This window comes from Brachyhypopomus gauderio, chromosome 20 (assembly GCF_052324685.1).
Source record: "Brachyhypopomus gauderio isolate BG-103 chromosome 20, BGAUD_0.2, whole genome shotgun sequence".
Classification (NCBI taxonomy): Eukaryota; Metazoa; Chordata; class Actinopteri; order Gymnotiformes; family Hypopomidae; genus Brachyhypopomus; species Brachyhypopomus gauderio.
Window position 1 is genome coordinate 13,989,236 of NC_135230.1, and position 22,428 is coordinate 14,011,663.

Consider the following 22,428-nt stretch of genomic DNA (forward strand, 5'->3'; position numbering starts at 1 on the left):
CAGTCTGTCAGTTTGTTTTTACCTCTGAATATTGTTGTGTAAAGAAAGGCTCAGGGTTCAGAGGTAAATAAATAAAATATATGAAAAAACAAAATGAAATGGACAGAGGCCAGATTGTTTGTACAACACATGGATCAAATGGGCCCCAAGGGGTGGGGTGGGGGGGGGGGGGGTATCATTTTACATGTTCACATATGCAAAAGAAAATGGTATGAAACCACTTGAAATAGGTGTGGGTGATATCCGATCATTTTATACCGTGACTGATATTGAAGCCATGCACAATTGACTTTTCAAGCGAATGGTACAGATCATGACATTTTATGTTATTCTATCCAATGTTTCTAAACTTCACAAAAGACTTTGATGGCTGGTAGTAATAAAAAGGATCCACGCTACGATCACCAACCAACAGGATGTTGACTACCATATTATATGCCCACTATTAACCTGGGGTGAGTTTCCCGAAACGTTCTTAGCGCTAAGTACTTCTTAACCTCATACGAGGTTACGAAGTACTTAGCGCTACGAACGTTTCGGGAAACCCACCCCTGAGTTGCTGAAAAGGCCCAAGCGTGAAGACACCTCTAGGAAAAATCTAGCCATTTCCTTAAACAATTCTTTAATAAACAAATGGATTCCACACTATAACTGCAGCGTAAGTGTTCTAATGTTTAATGGTTAACATGATACATATTTGTATTGAGTAGATGTTCAGCTGTCAACTTTCTCACCTTGTATGTCTACGCAGTCCTCAACAGCATCAGCGACAGGGTGTGCAATTACCCACAATCCCACAGTCCAAAAAAATATCTGTAGATTCATCTGCTTTGATGACTCATGCTTCCCCTACTGAATCTTATGCTATAAGCACTGATGTCATTTCCTGTGTTGGTTGACGCAGCGTAGCGTTAATGAGGCTCCAGGCACGAGTTGGCCTTTCACACGGATATAGGAAGTCAGTTTGCTCTGTACAGCCCTGACCTTAACAACCATTGGTGCTATATTTTTACTGGTGCAATGTTCAATCAACAGTTAAAGAACAAAGGGCAGGGTGGTGGAATGCTAAAATGCTAATAATTGAGTCTGGGGGCACAGGGCTCAGATCCTTATTCTGATATTAGAGTCCTACAGAAACCACAAGTCTTAATCTCATCCACTGGATTATGGTGGGGGTAACAGTTAATGGAGTTTCAGTGGTTGCTGAGTTGCAGCTCTTTTACAGACCAACATAGATGTTAGTCACTAAAAGAGTCACTGAAAAAGTACTTGAAAGAGGCTGTGTGTGCTTATCTGTAGATTTGGACATGTGAACATAGACTTTTGCCCTTGACACAATGTTTGTTATCTCCAATTCAGACAGTTCAATCTGTCATTCTTATGATTCTTTTAGTTTCTTTATTCTTCAATTTTCTTGGTATATTTAATAATGTACAGAACATTTCATATCTGGTCACATGCCAGAACCTGACTAGCATTTTACATCTCTCTCTCTCTCTCCCATTTCTCTCCTCCCACTTCCTGGCACCGGAGGCGGCTCTTGACAGACATATAGTCTTTATTTGGCAGAGGAAATAAGGTGCTGCAATATTAATCAGTGTCAGATTAATTAGCATATTCCTATTCCCCCTGTGAACTAAAGACCAAAATGAGCTTTGGCTATGTATTTTGACCAATATCTTGCAAGAGGTAATGTTCACATTTAATACCTGGATTGGTGGTATTTCAGGCCATGTAGGGGAAGTTGCATTTTCTTTCTAATGATATTGTTAGTAAGATTGTTTTCCATTTCCATCTATTTTCCATCCATTTTTGTGCCTTCTTTATCTGACTATGAGTTATTCTAGCAGACTTTGCAGTAGGTTACCCAACCTCTTAACCACAGTTGTAGTTTCATCTTTGTTCCCACTCAACCCAAAAGGTCACCAGGTATTAATTCCATCACGATGCAAAATAGAGTCCAACGAAACACCACAAAAAGTGACGTCACCACATCCTGAATGTAGGAGCATCAGTGGCTCAGAGCTACAGTCACGTGACTACAGTCAGAGTCTTACTCGTGCAAATGATTGTGGATGACACACGAACCCTGAGTGGCAGTTCAATCAAAGGAGGCAGTGTGACTGCACTTCAAAAATCAGCCCACAGGCAAGCTGAGCTCTGCAATTTAGACATTTGAGACTTGCCGTTTCTTAACAAGCAGACTCATTATAAACACTTTGGTAATGTTCACTGTTGAATACATAACGGAAAAAGTGCTGCAGCTAAAAATAATAAACATGTCACACACTACCCGAGAGATCATCATATTTTAAGATGAGTTTACATTATTTTATGTACAATTAGTAATTAGCAATTAATAAGACATTGTTCTATTTTTAAAAGACTACCAAAAGGGAACTGTAACAGTTAAAATGTATTCAGATGACAATTATTTGAAATAAAGATGAGTATAGTAATGAGTATAGTATTATTTGATGAGTATATTAACAAAGCAGTCTTTGTTACTTGTTTGTAGAAAGACAGCAAAGTGCCTGATTTAAGCCCCAAATGTTTGTAGAAACAAACACAAAACTGAAAAAATATCCCCAAAAATGTATGTAGATAAAATGTAAACAGTAACAGCGATGAATGATCCTGTTATGCATTACACAAGCAGGCGCATTCAGTGAAGATATTATCAACATTAAGAGGTCTGGTTGGATGCCAGTCCGGACTGTTTCCATCTGAAACGGGATGAGTCATGACGAATGTGCACAGTAACTGAACTGAAGGTCCTGGAGTCTGGTGTGTTAACGTCCTGCAATGGGAAAGGTTATCTGAAACCAATGTGAGACCAGTGACTGTTTGGAGTCAACTTGACTCTGAATATGAGGCCACATACAGTTTGGTGTTAAGTCAAATCTAAATATGAGACCACATAGTTTGGAGTTAACTCAAATCTGAATGTGAGACCACATAGTTTGGAGTTATCTCAAATCTGAATACGAGACCACATAGTTTGGAGTTAACTCAAATCTGAATATGAGACCACATAGTTTGGAGTTAACTCAAATCTGAATGAGACCACTTAGTTTGGAGTTATCTCAAATCTGAATATGAGACCACATAGTTTGGAGTTATCTCAAATCTGAATATGAGACCACATAGTTTGGAGTTATCTCAAATCTGAATATGAGACCACATAGTTTGGAGTTAACTCAAATCTGAATATGAGACCACTTAGTTTGGAGTTAACTCAAATCTGAATATGAGACCACATAGTTTAGAGTTAACAATGAATGAAGAGCCTAGAAATACAGAACAAAGTCCAGCAAATGAAGAAGCAAAACAGCAGCCTGGATTTAATTGTAGTTAAGGAACAAGGCGTGTCAGTTTACTACCAGTTTTTTGTTTGGTTTTTTTTTTTTTTTTTTTTGCACAGGACCTAATTGGTCAAGCATCCAAAAAGTTCTCTGGTGGTTCATTTCACAGCACCCAGAAAAGACGCTTTGGAGAAAACTTGAGGGGAAAAAAAAGTTTCACAAAATGAAAATTGAAATGAAAACTAATTCTGCTTTTTGAGAATAATTCTGTTTTGCACAAGTACCCTACATCAAACATGCCTTGGTTCTGAATAATACTGCAATGTAGGACAAAGTATCCATTATTCTAGTTCACTGTGAACCACTTGCAGCCTCAGACTTGCAATAAAGCATGAGGATTTACTTGAGAAAGAAATGAAAATACATACAGTTTGACAATGCCTTTATCACAACATGAAAAGTAAAAGTTTTTTTAGTCATTTAGATCAGGGAAATGTACCAATTGATGAGCTATTATGCTATGAAACCAGGTTTGGTGGGCATAATTATTAAAGCTTTCTGTTTTGATCTGATTGTATGCTGAGTGGATACTACATGACCAAAATATTAGACATGTTATACTGTTCAACTGTCTGGATAAACTTTATCAGAGCAACTTACATATTCATCAGCATCACAGTACACACGTTTCTTTGGGATTGGAACCTATGACCTTGGAGGAAGGATGTGGGAGGTAAGGACTGCCTGTTCCTCAAGGAGAGTTGGAGGCTCCATTGTGGCTGTCTCTGTGCTCTTGTCGGCCTGTCTCGGTGGCCTGGTCTCACGCCTGGTAGAGTCTTAGCCGAGACCTTCAAACATGTTCAAAAATACTGGGATGTCCAGCCCCGTCGACAGGGGGGGACAACCGGGTCTGTTGTCCCGGGTCCTAGGGCCAGGGGGGCCCATTAAAGAGCCCAGCAATTTATTTTTTATTTAAAGTCTATAATTTTTTAATAATCTTGAAATCTTTTATTAATAAAAAATTATGTACTCATAATAAGCTCAATGGCTCAAATATATATGTTTTTTACCTATCTGCATATTTTCCATTAAGTGCATACACCCCCGCCTCCCACTGGAAAATAGTTTGATCCAGCACCGACCGTAGCCGGCTGGTACTGGCCCAACAGCGGGAAATACAGTGGTGGATAGTTAAAGTAAATACAGAAATCTGGAGCGCAGAAAAGAAAGGAAAAACATTTACCTGACGAATTTTAAAGTTGCATTGTGTTCCAGGTTTGAAAAGTGCTGGAATTTAGGCTAAAGTACTTAAAAATGCTTGAAATTGTAACTACTTCGTTTCACAACAAATAGCTGTCTGACTGAATAGTTCTCGTGAAGACGTTAAGATTGGGCGTTTTGAAAATAAACAACCATTAAATAATGTGATAAAAAGCGAATTATTTCGAATCATTTCGAGTATATGTATAAATATTTAACTTAATTAAGTTTAACGTGCTAGAAAATATTGAAATGGACCTCTAAAGTGACGTACACGTGCTTGAATTCCACCTTGTAAAGGTGTATGAACCCTACAAACATGACTTTGTTCATGGCGCTGAAGCGCGGCTCGCGCATGAAACTTTCTTGTCCCGGGCCCCAGCAAGACTGTCAACGGGCCTGGGGATGTCTGTGACAGCTCTCAGACTGTAATAATTGTGTTGCTGAACTGTCCACACTTCACAGATTTTCATCACAGGTGCACACAGCAGTCTGCCACTGAGACGGGGATTTCAGGGGAACTATTACAGATCCCAAATATTTGTGTGATGGGAAAACCCAGACTAAAATACTGCAGTGTGACTCAGCATAAGTAAATTGCTGATTTTGACCAGAGCACGAATGTAGGCCCTAAATATAAATAATGTCTGGCATGTCATTCAAACACCTCTTGATGTCCACCATTAACTTCCTTGTTCACATACCTAATTTAAAGAGCAGGGGGAACAACCATATTATACAGGACAAACCTTTACATCAGCCTGTGTACCCCTGTTAACGGCCACTGGCATATTTGTGTCCAGCAAATAAAGCCGTCCTCAAGATGAGCAACGCAGCTGGTGAGATTTCCGTTCATCTCAGAAGTGAGATCTTCACTGAAACTGTTGGCATGAATAAAAGCCGAGTCCACGTGTAGAGTGTGATCTGATAATGGTAATGAATATTCTCCAACCCCCCCCCCCCCCCCCCCCCCCCTTAATTGAATTACATTGATAGAAATACTTGTGACTTAAAACTGGCCCAGGAGAAGGAGGAATGTTTTTTTAATGAATTTAGCTGAATTGAGCTATTATCCCTCACGCAGTAAGTCTGACCTTCAGGAGAGGCAGAAGGATTTGTCATCCTGTTAACACCTTGGAAAGAGCCAGGGCTTTCTCCATCCTCTCCATATGCCATAGGGATGGATGCCAGGACCAGCTGGATGTGTGCGTGACTGTGTATGTGTGGGTGTGTGTGTATCTGTGTGTACGCACGTCTGTATGCGTTCAACCGACGGGAGGAGCCCATCGTAAGACAGCAACGAGGCTACTAGCAGCAACACACCAGCAGACGACGTTTCCCCCTTCTTCAGGATGTGCCCGTGCGTGGGACTCACTGACGTTGATGTCACCAAGCTACTATGGAGATGGTCTTCATGTCTATGTATGGAAAACAAACCACGTGTTGTGCAGAGTGGGAGTGTAAAGGAAGTTTCACGTGTCTGGATATGTGCATGTTTTTACCCTCTGTCAGCCTCAGTGAGACTTTATATCAATTTTAGGAATACATAAATATTAATCTAAACTCTTTTATATGCATTTTAGTTGGCTTTGTCAATTGTTTTTATGCATTTGTCAGACCACAGTTGATGACTGAGATCTGGGGAAATATATATGGATGACAGAACAAGGAAAAAAGGGCCATGGACTGATGAATCACATTTTTTTTACATCATGTTGATGGCTGAATGCGTGTGTTGCATACCTAGGGAGGAAATGGGAGCAGGATGCATTATGGGAAGAGGGCAAGACTGCGGAGGCAGTGTGATGCTCTGGCTGATATTCTGCTGTAAAATCTTGGGTCCTTCCTGGCATTCAAGTGGATGTTACTTTGACACACCATCATTCTAAATATTGCTGCAGATCAAATATACTCCTTCATAGTATTCCCTAATGGTAGTGGCCTCTTTTGATTGGATGACGTGTCCTAGCACACTGCAGAGATTGTTCAGGAATGATTTGAGGAACATGACAAAAAGTTGAAGGTATTGATTTGGCTTCCAAATTCTGTATCTTAATCTTAATTGAGGATCTGTGGGACAAGCTGCAAAAACAACTCCATAGAGGCCTCATCTCACAACTTACAGCACTTATGCTAATGTCCTGGTACCAGATGCCACAGCACACCTTGGGGAGTCCTTACCTTCATGGGGCAAGCTCTTTTGGAGGTTCAAGAGGGATTTGCACAATATGTTTTACATAAAATCAGGTGGTTTTACCATTATATCGGTTTCTCGGTTTACTATATTTTTATTACTTTTCTCTACATGATATAAATATGTTTTGAAAGAAACCATATATAAGCAGCCCTCCTATAGATTTTTGAGGATTTAACTACAGTAGATATTTTAGAAAACAGAAAAATAAATGCTAATTTTGTATTCATGAAGTGGTACATTTAATATTAAGAAAAGACTACAAAACCTCTAAGATTTAAAAGGTTACTATTAATGAAAGATGTAAAAGGCTCCAAGATTTAAAAGGTTAATGCTAATGAAAAATATAAAAGGCGCATTATGTCCTCCTTTGCCATCTTGTATGCATCTCATAATTACAGTAGCCAACCTAAACTGAACTCAGGTTGATGAATAGTGAGTTGCTGCCTACACTTAACCTTGGGAAGCCATTTTCTTTATTAGTGTGTGCTAGACTAGACTGAACACCAGGATTACACTGGGATTAGACCAAATATCACACATAAGCTTTGTGCGTGGGGTCAGTTTCAAAGGTATACTCTTCAGCGATAAAGCAGAGAAAAACAAGCTTACATTTTATCTATGGAACTGTACTTTCATTATTTTAACCACTTTCTTCTTTAGTCACAGACAGAAGGTAATACAGGGAGTAATACAGGGGGTAATACAGGGGGTAATACAGAGGGTAATACAGGGGGTAATATAGGGGGTAATACAGAGGGTAATACAGGGGGTAATACAGGGGGTAATACAGGGGGTAATACAGAGGGTAATACAGGGGGTAATATAGAGGGTAATACAGAGGGTAATACAGGGGGTAATAGAGAGGGTAATACAGGGGGTAATATAGGGGGTAATACAGGGGGTAATACAGGGGGTAATACAGGGGGTAATACAGGGGGTAATATAGAAAGTAATAGTAATACAGAGGCTAAACAATATGACGTTCAACTCTTCTGGGAAGTCTTCAAGGTTTAGGATGGTGTTTATGGGGATTTTTGACCATTCTTCCAGTAGCACATTTGTGAGGTCACATACTGATGTTGGACGAGAAGGCCTGGCTTTCAGTCTCCACTCTAATTCATCCCAAAGGTTCTATCGGGTTGAGGTCAGGACCTGCAGACCAGTCAAGTTCATCCACACCAGACTCAGCCATCCATGTCTTTATGGACCCTGCTTTGTGCACTGGTGCACAGTCTTGTTGAAAGAGGAAGGGGCCAACTCAAAACTGCTCTCACAAAGTTGCGAGCATGGAATTGTCCAAAATGTTTTGGTATGCTGAATCATTCACAATTCCTTTCACTGGAACTAATGGGCCAAGCCCAGCTCCTGAAAAACAACCCCACACCATAATAATACCCCACACACATAATCTCCCCTCCACCAAACTTTACACTTGGCACACTGCAGTCAGACAAGTACCGTTCTCCTGGCAAATGCCAAACCCAGACTCGTCCATCAGATTGTCAGATGGAGGAGCGCGATTCATCACTCCAGAGAACGCACCTCCACTGCTCTAGAGTCCAGTGGCGGCGTCCTTTACACCACTGCATCCGCATTGCACTTGGTGATGTATGGCTTGGATGCAGCTGCTCGACCATGGAAACCCATTCCATGAAGCTCTCTGCACACTGTCTGTCTGTAGTGATTGACTCTGCGGAAAGTTGGCGACCTCTTCACACTAAGCTCTTCAGCCACTTCGTGGCTGAGTTGCTGTCATTCCCAAACTCTTCCATTTTCTTATAATACAGCTGACAGTTGAATGTGGAATATTCCACATAGGATAATATACAGAGCGAATTCCTTCCTGGAGCTCATACAGGCAGATGTAAAATACGAGACACAGAACCTAAGTTTTAAAGTTTCATTAATTTCCAACTCATCCTCAAGTTTTACTAATATGGTTTTAATTATTAAAAATCTTTTTTCTTTCCAGCTATTTTTTTTAAATGAATTATAAAATTGTGATCCCAATTTCAGTAAGTGATTATTCCCTTAGTTATTATATTATTATAGTTAAAATTATTATAAAATGGCATATTGTCTGAGTTATTATGAAGTGGTGTACTGCCTGAGTTATTATAAAATTGTGTACCGAGTTATTATATAATAGTATCCTGTCTGAGTTATTAAAATAGTGTCCTGTCTGAGTTATTATAAAATAGTGTCCTGTCTGAGTTATTATAAAATAGTGCACTGTCTGAGTTATTATAAAATTGTGCACTGTCTGAGTTATTATAAAATTGTGTCCTGTCTGAGTTATTATAAAATTGTGTCCTGTCTGAGTTATTAAAATAGTGTCCTGTCCAAGTTATTATAAAATAGTGTCCTGTCTGAGTTATTATAAAATAGTGCACTGTCTGAGTTATTATAAAATTGTGTCCTGTCTGAGTTATTATAAAATTGTGTCCTGTCGGAGTTATTCTGAGAAACTGTTCTCAATCTGCTGCTCTCTTTCCTCTCTGTTTCTTCCTCTCTTCCAGTGAACAGGAAGTCTTCTTGCTATGGCAACAGAGATGAAAAAGTGTTAAAGTGACTTCTATGGGAACCCTGTTGCATTCAGTGTTAACGTTCAGTCTCTTCTTTATGCTCTAGAAAACACTGAAAACAAATGGGTTCTATTAATGGGTTCATAATCTCCAACTCAACCGTTATTCCAAGCTAGACACGTACACACTACCTAAAGCTCATCCACGCATCATGAACCAGTAAATCCCGAGGAACATTTTAAGGTGACTGCTGTTGTAATCAGGTATGGTATAATTGGAAAGATTATTGCTCTGAGGTTATTTTTTGTTATTGAAATTTATATGTAGTTCTCTGCATGCAGCGTTCTAAGGTTTGCTTTCAAAAATTCAACATGCTTTTTTGATATTGCTTGTGATGTTAGACAGTCTTTTTAATATATTTATGTTTTAATAAAATAGCTGTACACATCAGATATGCCCTCTAGTCCTGTAAAAGTTCTGAAAAGAAACTGAGGGTGCCTAAACATTTATCTTTAATTCCAATCACATATTTCTGACATAGCATGGAATCAGGGGTGGAAAGTAACTAATTACATTTACTCATATTACTGTAATTGAGTACTTTTTATGAGTAATTTGTAATTTTCTGAGTAGTTTTTGAAATATGTAATTTTTACTTGAGTACATTTTGCCCCAAGTAGTTTTACTTCACTACATTTGAACGCCCTCACATTACTGAGTAAAAAAATATTCATGGTGAAAAAGTTATTGCAGGCAGAAATTTAAACTTCTGATTCCCAGAACTGAAGGCCAATTGCATGGCCTTGCCTTGTGCGTGCCCTTTCCATTGTCTCATAATCAGGTCGAAATCTGGTGCACTTTTTTTCCAAAATGATGAGATTGTTTTATCTTTAAATCTTCTATCTATCAGGTTCTGTGGGATCCTGTGGACATTTTATTGTGAAAAGTGGAATCCTGTGGGCACTGTATTTTGAATAGTTGGATCCTGTGAGCGCTTTAAATAGTGGAATCCTGTGTGCATTTTGTTTTATTTTGAGTTGTGGCAACCTGTGGGCATTTTATTGTGAATAGTGGGATCCGGTGGGCACTGTATTTTGAATAGTTGGATCCTGTGAGCACTTACTTTTAAATTGTGGGATCCTATGAGCATTTTTACATTTTTGATGTGGGATTCTGTGGGCATTTTATTGTGAGTAGTGGAATCCTGTTGCATTTTAGTTTGATTTGTGGCATATTGTGGGCACATAATTTTGTGTGCATTTTGTTTTTTGAATAATTTGTAATTTTAATTTCTTTATTCTTATCATAGTGTTGTCCGTTGGACAATAGGACTGAAAATTGTTTGCACTTTATGGTACTGTCACGGTCACAGCTCCGGACCCTTCCCTGTGGGCGTGTCGTTATGTCGTCTGCATGCAGTTATGTCCATGTTTGTAGTTCCGTGGGTGTGGGTCGTTTGTGAGCGTGTTCGTAGTCGCACCTGTGCCTTGTCTCGAGATCACGAGGGTATGTTTGTGGGACAGGTTGTGACTGTCCTTGTGCTGTGAGGAAGTATGTTCCTGAGCCCAGCTGATCTTTTTGCAAGTGTGGATGTGCACTTAAATACGCTTTGAAATCGATTAAAACAACTTGTGCTGAATTTGGTTCATGATTCATCCATGCATTAAATAACTGAAAGTAACTAAGTAACTTTTACTCAAATTACATTTTAAATGAAGTAATTTTGTACTTTTACTCGAGTAAATTTTGAGATGGGTAATTTTACTTTTACTCTGAGTATATTTTAGGCAAAGTAATGATACTTTTACTCAATTACAATTTTTCAGTACTCTTTCCACCTCTGCATGGAATGTAAAATACAGTCATTAACTGAGGCGTTTTGAAACTACTTTTGTACGAGCAGGAACAGAAGCTGTTTCTTATCACTGCAGTCACAGTGCATGCACAAGAGGGCAAGGGCTTTAAGGCATCAGGATTGCACTTTGGCAACAGCGAGATGAATATAAGACCATAAAACATTCCATTTTGAGTCTTGGGCACCAACACAAACAGCGTCCTGTACTTGCAATAACACTGTGTAGGCCCCCCAAGGCACAGTCAACAAGAATAAATGTGACCTCAAGTGCACAGTATAACACAGACTATACTGCTTATGTACTGCCTATCTAATCTCCGATACAGGTGGGGTTTGAGATTACATAATTTGAGATTACAAGGATTAAGGAAAAAAATCCCATGACCACATTGGCTGTTTAGTAAAATATTAAGGATGAAGATAATTGTGTTAAATGGATAAAACACACGATTGCATCAAGGCTGAAGAAATGAATGGCAACAAGTTGACTAAAACATGCTTAAATGTCCCATTTCCTGTCCAGGGGTGAGTTTCCCAAAAGGTTCTTAGCGCTAAGTACTTCTTAACCTCGTACGTAAGAACGAGGTTACGAAGTACTTAGCGCTAAGAACGTTTTGGGAAACTCACCCCAGAACATCTTTTGGAGAGATGATACAACTATTAAAAATACATTTACCTTATAATACCTATAATTTACCTGAAAAATAACACTCTAAGAAAGTGTAAAGTTGGTGGCAGTGGAATGGGGATGTGTTTACAGATTAACCAGAATACTTCTGGCTCATTTTGGCAAGGTCTTTAGGTCCTACCATGTGACAGAGTGAGATGGCTGATTAGTGACTCTACAAGCTCTCCAACATATCACAAAGGCTGCGCTTGACATTTGGAGTGCACTGGTTGTAGCAAACGTTTTGCCACCTGCGCTGTCTGTACTAAATAATTGAACCCAAAAGGATGTTCCATCAGCATGCTGCCATGACTTCATCCTAGCGTGACCCTTTGACCACAGCAGAGAGCTGCATCCCTCAAGGCTGAGACGCGCAAAGAAAGTGTCAGACATCTCAAATAATAAATGTCTCACTCCCAGTGTTTTAAGATGGTTTTTGCAGATTTTGGACTTTGCAAATGTTTCTTAAAGTTGTCATGCATTCATTAACGTTTCATAAAATAGTCAGGAACCAGCTCCTCCTTTAATACATTTACACACTTGACTTGTAAAACTGCTATTAATATTTAATATTAGTTAATGTATTATTTCCTTTTCCTCTTTCCTCTGACACAATTCTCTATCATGTCACAGCAGTAATGATGGAACAAACGCTGGTTCTCAGTTCATTGCAAGATAGAAATGTTGAAACCCCTTGAAAGAATATTACATCATACACAATGCACGACATACACATATTAGACAGACAGACAGACAGACAGATAAAAGCTTCAGGGTGCTTTGGCAAAAATTCGACAAGCCTGTGGAAGTGTACTCGAGGAATGGAACACTTATGTCCACCTGAGGTGTTTTGCTCCCGGTGCTGCAGAGTTGTGTGTAGTTTTCGTGGTTATGTTATGCTCCTGTGCAGTTCTCCTATTGTCTGCAGCACCTGTACTCATCTCCTTGTCTCAAATATAGTGAAGGATGATTCATCAGATCATTTCACTTCTTCCCCCATTACTGACTTTGGCGCCATGGAGATCTCCGAGCTACATTTGTCTTTGTAATGAGGGCGGTATGCAGTCTTCCGTGTATGCAGGGCAGCCCTCTGTGCTGTTGTCCACGGGCTGTTCTTGTTGATAGTCTGGTCACATCCTGCTATGACATTTTCTCCCACCTAATGTGCTTCTGTTTCTTTCATTCCGCTGTGATTCAAAACTATCATGATCGTTGAATGTGTGCATTAAACAAACATTTCTAAACCTATTTACCTGTGTCCTACTGATGCCACAGCCATCTACGCCCTAATAATTAACTTTACATATCTGGAAGCATCTGCACCTAATAAATAAATTTCAGATAGAGGTCCTTCATCAGCTGTGCCAGCAAAGTGTTTTTGAAGTTCAAGGTCAAACCAGTTTTGCCTTTGATGTATGTATGGTTTACATACAGCAGTATGGACAGTGATGGCTAATTATCTAATTATCCTGTGCTAGGATTTTCTTGAGTAGTGTATACACATATTACAAAATATACAATTATGATATTTTCATACTCTATCATATTCAATTTATTTGACTAATCCAGGTATACATGGCTCCATAAGCTACACATTAGAAGAAGTGATTGTTCAACAGTATGGTGGATAGCAGCATCAGGGATCAGTCAGTTATAATATGTTATTATTTACATTACAATATAATTTATGATGCTCTGTTAATCACTTGTGTCTCTGTTCCCTGAGCTATACAGAAGACCTAAATAAAGAATGAGGGAGTTATGGCAACGTTCTTGAAGAAAAACGACGGTGGAGATTGAGAAGATGGAGAGCAGGACATATTTATGAAAATCATGAGGAGAGGATGAAGATATTACACACACACATGCACACTCACACACACATGCACACATGCACACTCACACACACACACACATATATAGCGCCACACCGGCCCCATTATGATGGCATGATGCTGGGGTTATGGATAGGGGTTATGGGTTTATCAAAAACATGATGGTAGATTAGTAGGTGTTATGAATGCAGAAAGTGATTATCAGACAACTCACTCCATTCTCCATCAAGTGTACCAGACAACTTTGCACGGACGGTTTGAAATTTCACCGTGCAGTACAGATGAGTTTTCCTCGGATGAATGACATGGACAGAACCACAGGAAAGGAAATGAAATAAAGATAACCTACTGTGTGCCCAAGCCACAACCAAGAGGCTCTAAAAGACTTATTTAGACCTGAAAACAAAAACCAAAATACAAATGCTTTGCCAACCCTTTTCCCCAGCATGTTTGACATTATGGACATTAGGACATTAGGTTTTAGGATTTAGAATTCCAGTAGATGTTGCAATAAGTGTCCATTCGTTTTCATATTATGTTACATATAAGATGTTCTTCTACATTTTTGCTGTATAGATAAATCTTAATGTGTTGTCCTGTCACCTGTACAACTACAACGAGGCATTTAGTAGCGCCTAATCTGCCTAATGTAATAATGCCTGATGTTCACAAACGTTTAAATAAATAAATATATAAAAACCCACATCGCAAAATATGTGGGCTGAAATTGTCATTCATTATACCATCAGTAGCACTACACTCCCGAGTATATACAGACGTGTCAGTTATTAGGGGCCCGGAATGTCAGAACCACCGTGTTACATAATGACACACCTCTTCGCAGGATGCGAAATTTACTTTGCTTATTTGTGCTGTCAGCGTACGGTCGGTGTGTTTGCAGCCTTCCTACCCCCACCCGACAACACCGTGGCCCTCCTTCTGAAAGGAGCAGCCAATGACACGTGGCGTAGCGGCTCAGGCCTTTCTCACTCAGTAATGGAGGCCGTTTTTCTGTGTACATTATTTACACCATAGCAGCCGACTAGATGCCTCGGGCAGGACAGGAGTGACTGAGCTTTGCTAAGATGGAGAAAATGAAAGGCTGGTGAGCCTCTACATCAATACGCACTCGATAGGCTCCATCTTTCTCTACCTCATTCTACGTGTGTTTATGTGCGTGTGTGCGCACATGCTATCACACATAATTTAGGTCTTGTTTACCACAGAAACAATCACAGGAGTGTGCAGTATATTCTTTGCGCCATACATTTTTTTACTCTTGATTTATTGTCCGTGCAATGAAAAACTTTTAAACATTTCAGAAGCCCTCTTGATGACTGCCATTTTTAGCTACCATGTTTGGTCTTCCATTAAGGAGGTTTTAATCATGTCCTGTTGAAATGCTGAGTCTCTTCAGCAGAAGTCTGGGCTCGGTAAAAGCTCCTTTGAGGCAGGTCTCTAATTACAATTCAATAACAAAGACGTTCACGCCCGCCGGCTTTCGTCTCAAACAGAATGATCACATTCATTATACAACACGTAACAACTGGTGCGTGCAAATTCCCAGTCACATTCTCCCAGACACAAATCTCCCATTTCAGATGAACGTCAGTTCAGTTGTGTCCAGTGCAAATTTTGTTGAAATCTTCATAGCAAAAGGCATATTGCTGAAGTATTTAAATAGCAAATCCATTGAAATGCTTCACTTATATTCACACTGTCAAACGGTACTAAATTTGCACACAGTTCCTTTAGTGGTCCTTCAGAAATATGTAACGTTCTAATGTCCGTGGGCTCAGAGAAAAGACACGACTGCGAGAAAGATGAGACTGGTGCACTCTCAGAGCGCTCAGAGAGAGGAGATAAAGAAAATTTGCCTAAACGTAGACCCAAAACTTGTTTACGAGAACGACGAGGCATATTGATCAAAACACTCTTTTAATGCAAACAATAACAGGACACAAGACCCAAGAACACTCTACTGATGCTCACGCCACAAAACAAGAAACTAGATTAACAAAACTAGACTACCGAAACAAAACAACAAAACACATGGACAAGACTGACATCACGACAATGACTTAACCACCAGCAACTAATCCGGATAAACACTCAAGGAAGGAAGAAACAATCGTCATGCAAAACAACACTTACTTCATCTGTATCTTTAAATCAACACATCGCTACTCGACAGACACAAACATGCACGGTGTCAATACACGATCATATTAAACATCCAGGCGTCCTACACAACAGAACAACACTAAGGGCGTACTCACACTAGGCTCTGTGATCCGGGCCCGGGCACGGTTGCCTGCCGAAGCACGGTTCGTTTGGCTAGTGTGAGCGCTCCAACCGTGCCCGGGCCCGGATCAGTTAACCGTGCTCGGGCCCGCTTGAAGAGGTGGGCCAGGGCACGATTCATGTGGACTCGGGCACGGTTCGCTTCTAGTGTGAGCGCTATCCGTGCCCGGGCCCGCTTGGTGCCTCGTGTGATTGGTTCATTTCGCTGGAACTCAAACATGACATCAGTGATGCGACGCTCACGTTAAACAGTCATAGCGGCAAAGCGATTAGCAGACAATCGTTGTGTTAAATTATCGATAAATTTGTGCTTGCACCGTGTTTCTGCACTCCCAAAACGACTCAAAAAATACAATAAAAAGAGAATCGTGAACTCCATAGTGTTGTGCGAGCGCGCTTTTTTTCCAAATAAAGCGGCGTTGTGATGACGTAAGCGTGCTCGGGCCGGGTTGATGAAGGCAGTGTGAGTGCAGGCCAGAGGGGGAGTGGGGAGGGGGGATAACCGGGCCCCAGCACGGAACCAGCAAACCGTGCCTAGTGTGAGTACGCCTTAAGAAACATTAAAGATCACACACACACATTGAACAACCGAACACTAATACATAAAATACTCTAATCACATAAACCAGATAAGACAATCACAACTATACCAGGAAACTATTCAACATTTGAATAAGACAGACCACGGAGCAGGATGACGATTATCTCAGGAGATTCCAAAGAAACAGAAACTTCTAATGATCAAACAAGATCCCAGGAAGAAACTAACACATGCGGACGAAACACAATAACCCACACCTACTGGATGAAAGAATGCGTTTAAATACATCCCAAAAGAGATTGAAACAAGACACAGGTGAAATGAATTAAAACCAAGGGGCAGAACGGGGCGTAGACATGAACATAAAATAAAACAAAGAAACACAGAAAACATGGAAAGGAATACAACCGGATCAATCAACGAACACGACCAGAATAACTGTAACAAAATACTTCTAGGAGGGTGAAATTATGTAAAAGATGCGTAGTTCATTTTCGTTTTTTGACTTGTGTTCATTGGCTTGTGTCATTCAAGAAATGTTTCACGTGTCACGCCTCACGTTGCTCCGTCCCAGTGGTTTACGCAGGTGCCGTCCTGCCCCAAGAGTCCGAATGTGAATCTGGCTTGTAGCAGCCTGCCCACTTTAAACCTGCCATTAGCATTTGAAGATGCGCCAAAAATCCTCTCAAACATTTCGGGGCGGATTCGCTGTCTGACCAGCAGAGTGTAATGTGTGTAGGGTGGTTGTCGAGTATGATGCTGAGAGCAGGGCTAAATCACTCCCTTGCTCACGTGCAAGGCTTAATGTCCTCTCATCTCACACCTGGACTGCTGCCTCTGGGTCGACAGAATTTCAGACTTTACACAACCAAGCGGCCTACTAGGCCTCTTTGCCTACAACCAGCATTTCTTAAGTGAGATAATGCAATATATAAATGCATTGATCATTTTAGCATTAGTTTTCAGAGGTACAGAAAGTAGAAATATACTCTAAAAATGGCCAATAAATCACTTACATTTTTCTAACATTACATAGCTCTCAAATATATGTTTGCACTTGCAATAAGATATTTAACTATTTTTATTTTAAAAGCACACTCAGGCTCACATAGCTCACACTTTTTCAAATACATTTCTTGTTAGTTTTCAGGTTTTTCCAAAAAATGGATCTCTGATAATGTTGAAGATCATTTAATTAGCAATGGCCTTCTCTACATTTTTGCTTTTGGTGAATGGAAAAGAACCAAGAAATTTATTATATTTTAAAAATTTTGATTTGCCTTTCAGGGCACAAGCACCTGTGATTTATGATTTTTTTTTGTGGCGAAGTGGGATCATGACCAGAGGGGTCATGACCTTAAGGGTGACTTTGTTTACTCTTTAGGTCGTTTTCTTCAGGTTTTTTTTTTTTTGGGGGGGGGGGGGGGGGGGGGGTGGCATCTTGCTTTCTCAGGCTGCTGTTTGCTTTTACACCAAAGCCTAAATTCAGCCCAGTTAGTCTGTTAAAAAAACTGATGCATGTTTACATACATACAGTATGTACACACACACACACACACACACACACACACACACACACACACACGACTGTCAACCATATAAAATGTTGATGATCCCACCAAGTGACTTCAGAACTTACCAATGTGACCTTAATAAGTATAGGAACTTATTCTTTAAAGAAGAATAAATTATCAGAGAACTTCTAGCACATGGTACTTGCTGTAAGTGGGCTAAAATATTTATTGAAGGCTGCAAACCTGAGTCCGAACAAATAAAAATGACTATTATCATTAATGTAGGTCTATTTTTGCACAAATAACCATAATTTGTGCTTTTGAATGTGATTTACATTCTACACCATTAACAGGGATCACCAACCTTTAATAGCTCATCACTATAATTGGCCAAGACTCATATACATGGTCTTTTTGAGGTAAATCACATGGCACTTATGATTGGTTGGGAGACAAATAGGGGCCAACTACAAATCACCCTTTATCCCTCTACAAGGTTTTTACATGAAACAAAGTGAGCCAAAGCTATAACATTGGTGTGCACCCAAAGCCTCCTATAGAAAGAGAGAGAGAGAGAGAGAAAGAGAGAGCGAGAGAGAGAGAGAGAGAGGAACCAACATTCCCTTGTCAAATTTGGATTATTTTCAGATATCATCACCTGGCTTGGGTGCCCAGGCTGCTGGGTTATGTGATCAATACTTTCTCACTTTGCTCATTCTTACAAACAAGAGCCCATCTTTCACTTTGATGAAATATTGATCAAACAGCCCTAGAAACAAGTTGATTAGGTGACAGGCCCTCAGGCATCTTTATCAAGCAGACTCCAAAATGTAATCAGCTTGATCCACAGAGGGACACAATGTCTACAGGTGTTTGTTTCCTGACAAATAAAGCTCAAATTACAACAACACATAGTACTGATGTCTTAATGATGTTTCCCAATTGAGAGAATTTAAATGTCTTTAACTTCTATCCAACCTGAACTAAAATCGTTATAATCACAGACTCAAAATCCTCCACTTGGTTACTAGATTCATTGCCCACATACTTTCTTAATGAAAACACATCTGACATAATCAAACCTCTATTAAGTATAACTCCTCTCCAAACAGTGACTTTGTACTTGAACCAACACATTAGCGAACCACTGATCATTGTCTGTTGCCACACTATGAGCCAATTTCAAACCTTCCCTAAGGTCTTAACCTGTAAAACCAGCAGACTGTAACTCAGCAATTAAGTTCATACCTGCATCATAAATGTCACGGTTTGAGGGAGGGGAAGCCAAGAGCGTGGTGCACAAATGACATTTGTGGGCCGGGAGCGCAGCCCTAGGGACATGTGCAGTGGCGGACAGCAGCGGAAGGTCCAGTCCCTGCACATGTATTACAGTCCCTCCTGTCCATGTTGCTGTGGCGACCGGTCAAGCCTGTGGTGACCGGTCAAGTCAGCAGCCCCCTCACCCACCCTAGTCAGAGAACGCCGGGAGGAACATGTCCATGCTCCCAGCAGGTTCCATCCAAACCTCCCTTGATGGGTCCAGGGAGCGTGGAAGGTTCCTGTCAGGAGCAGCACATGCCTCCACAAACTTAATTCCAAGAGGGGGTTCCTCCTGGGTCTCAAAGGATGGGCATCCCGGGATCCTCCCTCTGTCACGGTGGCGAGGGGGGGGGGGGGGGGTGAGATAGCCGTGCACAAATAGGCCTAACATTTGACTGACAAACACATGACACATTCAAAGACTGAATTCAGAAGGCAAAACATGAAGGTTTAAATACACACATTAAGGAGAGGGGAATACGAGAGACAGGTGAAACAGACGGTAAGCTAACAAGGGGGTGTGGCAACAGCGACAATGACAACAGCACAACAACACTGACAAGTAACAGCTAAGACACACACAGTGGACCATAACAATGAGCCTATATGGGGGGGGGGGGGGGGGACGACGACTAATAAGCACATATTATGAATATTATGAAAGACTTTTGCAGTCAGGGTTTCACCCATAGTAATGATTGATGATATATTGGTGGCTTCCAACTAGGGATGCTGCTTGATCCCAATGCAGAATTTCACATCATACCAGTTTACTAGATAGGATCAAAAATGTTGCTCGGATTAGGGTAGTAGTTTTTTTTATGGTTTACATTGTATGTAGCTGATCATTACCAGGTTGTGAATATAAATGGAGACTTTTCAGAATAGACCAAGGTTAGTTTTGGTGTCCCACAAGGGTCTGTTGTAGGGCCCCTGCTTCCTTATACATGCTATCTCTAGGATAAATTATTTGTAAACATTGCGCTAGAGGACAAATATCTGTTTAATATTGAGAAATGTGTAAAGGACTCAACATCAATGGATCTTAACAAAATAAAAATCTTATTAGGCCTGCAGGCAAGCAAGAGTAAGCTCTGTGATTATGTAATAAACCTTGATGTTCTCTCAGTCACAATGTTTAATGGCTAAATCTTGGTTTATGGTCAATAAATAATAATTTCAGAAGTGCATTTTTTCCACCTCAGGATTAAAAGATTAAAAATATTTAAAGTAATCCATGCATTTATCACTTTCAGATTGGACCACTGTCCACATAGTGCATAAACATGTTCCAGTTATGCATCAATCAAAGTTCTCACAAGGTCTACAGTCCGATCATACATGCTCCCAGTATAATTATGTATTGATTAAAAAGTATTTCTAATGGCCTGGAAGGCATTGAACGGTCCCACAGTACCTTAGCCAGCTCCTGGTTCATTGTGATCCACTATGTCTCCTTGGATCAAAACATGCAAGTTCCAGATCTTCATTAGTACCTAGAAAAAGTAAAACTTTTCTGTTAATGTTCAAGACTCAGATACACTCTCAATATTTGAAGCTATGCTAAAAACATATACCTTTAGACCAGTGGCGGCTGGCCAATATGGGGCGCCGCCCCTTAATACTGTCCAGATATTAAAATGAGTTCATTATAAACTGCGATAGTTAGGAAATTATTTAGTCACACTGTGTGTCTAATAGCCATGTTTGATTTTAACAAAAAAGTAAACACATAATTGTATTTAATTGCTTACATTGTGCACACTTCCTGAGTGCGGGGCGCCGGTCTAATGAGTTTGCATGTAGATGCATAATCTTTTGCCAAGCAGGTGATCTGAGGCTGCAGTTTAATTAGTTGTTTCAGATTTTCCACAGGCCTTAGGGCATATCTCCGTCCACACGATCAGCGTTTTCAAATATATCTACGTCTATACGACGCCAGAGATTTTTAAAAACGGAGGTTTTTGTCTCCGTTTTCAAAAATATCTCCGTCCACACGGCTGCGTATTAGTGATGTGTCGGTCGCGAACGAACCGGTTCAAAGAGCCGGCTCTTTTAAGTGAACGATGAGAGCCGGTTCCCTCTAACTGCGCGTTCACACCGAAAGCGACGAGAGCGACACGGCGACCGGAAGTCATTCATTTTCAATGAGAGTGAGCGACACCCAGCGACGCGAACAAGTTGAGCTCGGCTCAACTTTATGCAAATGAGCAGTGACGCGCGGCGGCGACTACCAATCAGAAAGTATGTTTGCACCCTCCTCCGAAACCGCACCTCTGACTTTGGTTCCTACTGATTATTTGTTCCGATTGCAAAATGGAGGAGAGATTGATAGTGGCTGTCTCTGGATGTCCCGCACTTTACGATGTGTCCCTGTTATTGGTTATGATTTTTTTTATTCCTGTTTGATCTTCGAGTCTGGGGTAAAAAGTTTAAAAATTACATAAACATTTTAGGTTTATATACTATGTGTTTTATACACACACTATGTTTTTTACACACACTCCTTTATAATCGTGTGTCCTGTCATCAATAGATTAAAATAAATAAATACTGCGTCCTGCTTTAAAAAACGTGATTTGCATATCTGTCACGTGATGCATGCCGGCCATGTTGGACACGCCCCCACGCGACGCGATGCTGGCGACTTGGCAACGGAGAGCGATATCATCGCTCTCGGTGTTCGCCACCCCCCTGGTCAACAAAGTACGTTCGTCGTCGCCACACACTGCACAGGATCAAAGTGGATGCAATCTACAGTATGTTTTAAGCTCTGTGTAATAAGAAATATTGAGGAGATATTTTACATTGCGTCCAGGTGTGCCAATGTTGACCACAACTGTAAGCTTTGTTCTTAATTTCATCTCATAGGAGAACATGCTGCTTCAACCATTAGCTCTACAATCAATGCCAAACTGACAGAAATAAGAGGGAAGAAAAATAGAGCAGCCTCAAGAAACATTAATGCTTTAAAATGAATACAAGTAGAGTGTTTGCAATTTGCTACAAAGTTCCTACAAATTACAAAGTTTGTAGTTGGCTTGTATTGAGGAACCTACAGTTTTAGCAGTATTGAGAGAATGTGAAACAGACATAGAGCCTACA

The 22,428-nt window shown here is 40.4% G+C and overlaps 1 long non-coding RNA gene across 1 annotated transcript; it reads right to left on the bottom strand.

Annotated features, from left to right (window-relative positions):
- Nucleotides 1–9,232: 9,232 nt before the first annotated feature.
- On the bottom strand, nucleotides 9,233–21,322 carry LOC143484087 (uncharacterized). Its single transcript, XR_013122539.1, has 3 exons — nucleotides 21,078–21,322; nucleotides 20,741–20,819; nucleotides 9,233–9,300 (listed from the first exon to the last, which is right to left on the bottom strand). It is a non-coding gene; the product is annotated as an uncharacterized LOC143484087 (long non-coding RNA).
- Between the last annotated feature and the right edge of the window lie 1,106 nt (nucleotides 21,323–22,428).